At 44.8% G+C, this 3,232-nt stretch overlaps 1 pseudogene; it reads right to left on the reverse strand.

Moving 5' to 3' along the window:
• Positions 1–328: 328 nt before the first annotated feature.
• On the reverse strand, positions 329–2,297 carry LOC134365564 (uncharacterized; annotated as a pseudogene).
• Positions 2,298–3,232: the final 935 nt, after the last annotated feature.

Here is a 3,232-nt window from a genome sequence, read left to right on the forward strand (position 1 = left end):
TATCTGGCAGAGTGACCCAAACCTTCATCCCTGAAGAGTCTGGGCCATTTGCAGTCTCGTCTGGATTTTGTTCTTGTAATTTTTCATTGACCTTAATCACAGGGCATGGTAGTACTAAGAGACGTCCTAAGGTATCTCCTGTATTCCAGACATAATCTTCCTTACCTCCATTGTGAAGTAGTAGCCCAACTTCCCCTTGATGGTCTGAAGCAATCACCCCAGCCAACACCGTAACTCCTTTCTTAGCCTGTTGACTCAGAGGCATGAGAAGCCCAAAGCGGCCCAGTGGCAGCAATATCTTCCAGTTCAGTGGGATCGTTTTTGTGTCTCATGATGGAAGCATTTCTCCCTCCAGAACCAAGACTTCTAGACCAGCAGAGCATAAAGTTGCAGGGACTGGAGCAAAAATTTTGCTAGTGGGTCCCTAGGGGTAATGGTCAGTGGTGCCACTTCCATTTCCATCCCTTAATTCCTGGACCTTTGAATCCTGGCTGTGGGAGAAACAGTACCATGTATTGGTCACTGATTTAGAGCATATAAAGCCTTCTGGAAAACCTCACGCCAGCCCTGAAGGGTATTGTCACCTTGCTGGCACTGTAAGTGTGACTTCAAAATGCCATTCCACCATTCTATCAGAACGGCTGCTTCAGGATAATGGGGAACATGGTAAGAGCAGTGAATTCCATGAGCACAAACCCATTCCTGCACCTCTTTGGCTGTGAAGTGAGTTTCAGAAGCAATGCTGTGTGGAATGACATGATGGTGAATAAGGCATTCTGTGAGTCCACAGACGGTTGTTTTGGCAGTAGCATTTCATACCAGAAAGACAAATATATGTCCAGAGTAAGTGTCTATTCAAGTAAGGACAAAACGCTGCCCCTTCCATGATGGAAGTGGTCCAATGTAATCAACCTGCCACCAGGTGGCTGGCTGATCACCTCAGGGAATGGTGCCATATGAGGGGCTCAGTGTTGGTCTCTGCTGTTGGCAGTTGGGCACTCAGCAGTGGCCATAGCCAAGTCAGGCTTGATGCGTGGAAGTCCATTTTGCTGAGCCCATGCATAACCTCCATCCCCACCACCGTGGCCACTTTGCTCATAAGCCCACTGGGTGATGACAGGGTGGCTGGAGAAAGAGGCTGACTAGTATCCACAAAACAGGTCATCCTGTCCACCTGATTATTAAAGTCCTCCTCTGCTGAGGTCACGTTTTGATGGGCATTACATGGGAAACAAATATCTTCACATCCTTTGCCACTCAGATATGTCCATCCACATACCTCTTCCCCAAATTTCCTTCTCACCAATTTTTCAATCATGTTCCTTCCACATCCCTGACCATCCAGCCAAACCATTGGCTGTAGCCCATGAATTGGTATATAATCACACATCTGGCCATTTCTTCTTCTGAGCAAAGTGCACAGCCAGGTGCAGTGCCCCAAGTTCTGACCACTGAGAAGATTTCCCCTCACCACTGTCCTTCGGGGATGTCCCAGAAAGGGGTTTTAGTGCTGCAGCTGTCCACTTTTGGGTGGTGCCTGCATATCGTACAGAACCATCTGTAAACCAAGCCCTAGTCGTCTTTTCCTCTGTCATTTGATCGTAGAGAACACCCCATGAGGCCATAGGTGCAGGCTGGGGTAGAGAAGGCAGTGTGGCAGGAGTAGGAACCATGGGCATTTGGGCCACTTCTTCATGTAACTTGCTTGTGCCTTCAGGGACCTTCTCAGGCCCGATCATGTATATACCATTTCCATTTGATGATCGAGCACTGCTGTGCTTGCTCAACTTTATGACTTGCTGGGTCAGATAACACCCAGGTCATGGTGGGCAGCTAAGGTTTCATGGGAACTTGGTGACCCATAGTCTAGCGTTCAGTTGCTACTAAGGCCCAGTAGCAGGCCAAGAGCTGTTTCTCAAAAGGAGAGTAGTTATCTGTAAATGATGGCAGGGCCTTTCTCCAAAATCCTAAGGGTCTCTGCTGCAGTTCACCTATAGGGGCCCACCAAAGGCACCAAACAGCATCCCTGTCTGCCACTGACACCTCAAGTACCATTGGGTCTGCTGGATCATATGGCCCAAGGAGCAGAGCAGCTTGCACAGCAACCTGGACCTGCTGCAGAGCCTTCTCCTGTTCTGGGCCCCACTCAAAACTAGCAGCCTTTCATGTCACTCGGTAGATGGGCCAGAGTAACACACCCAAATGAGGAATGTGTTGCCTCCAAAATCCAAAGAGACTCACTAGGCATTCTGTCTCTTGGTTGTAGGAGGGACCAGATGCAACAACTTATCTTTCAATTATCATACTAGAATTTCCTACTCAGCAGTTACAGCAGGGATTAAGCTTCAGTGACTTTGGGGGGACATTCAATCCACAGCAGAGGGGATGCTTCTACTCGCCTTTAAAGATTCATTCAGTGAGAGTATGCCCATGACCAAAACTGGGGCAGACCCTAGGACTTTTGCTGTCACTATTAAGGAACAAACAGTTGGTCACTTTTAGGAGCAAAAATCTCAATTCTGAAATCAGGGCACCGTTGATGTCTTATCAGAAATACTGCCATCTTATCACTTATTTTGGGGGTGGGTACTTCGTGTTCAAATGTTGATCCCTGCTAGGCCTCTTGGTGACAGTGATATCCCTTGTAGCAAGCACACATTGAGAAAAGAAGAAAACAGATTTTAGATGACCTCAAATCACTAGCAACTGTAATCTAGGAGGACATTGAGCTAAGGCATTTCTCAGGAAGCCTATTGAAGTTCATCTACCTCTAATTTAGGCTCTTCCTTTCACTTTTCATACCTGGGGCCTAGTCCCTGAAAGCTAGAATTTTCTTGCAATTATTATATACTGTAATATTCTATTTTTAAAAAAATTAATACAAAAAATAGGTTTACTGTTAACAAGTGAAATATTACAATGATCTAAAAAGTAAAAGTAGTAATTTCCCCAAACTAGTTTCATTCCCTGTCCCCCAAAGGGGGGAGAATATTAACATTACAGAGGCTGTCTTCCACCTCTTTTTCTCATAAAAATATTATATCGTAATATTTCATAAAAATCATAAAAACTTTACATTATAAAGATATTACAAATATATAAACACACATATGGGTGGATGTTTGGTTATATTATATTGCATTATATGACATTACATTATATTATATTAATTATCTTGCACCTTGCTCTTTTTTTCTCTAATAGATTTCCTCTACCAAGTCCTTGTATTTGC

The sequence above is a fragment of the Cynocephalus volans genome, chromosome 17 (genome assembly GCF_027409185.1).
Source record: "Cynocephalus volans isolate mCynVol1 chromosome 17, mCynVol1.pri, whole genome shotgun sequence".
NCBI lineage: Eukaryota > Metazoa > Chordata > Mammalia > Dermoptera > Cynocephalidae > Cynocephalus > Cynocephalus volans.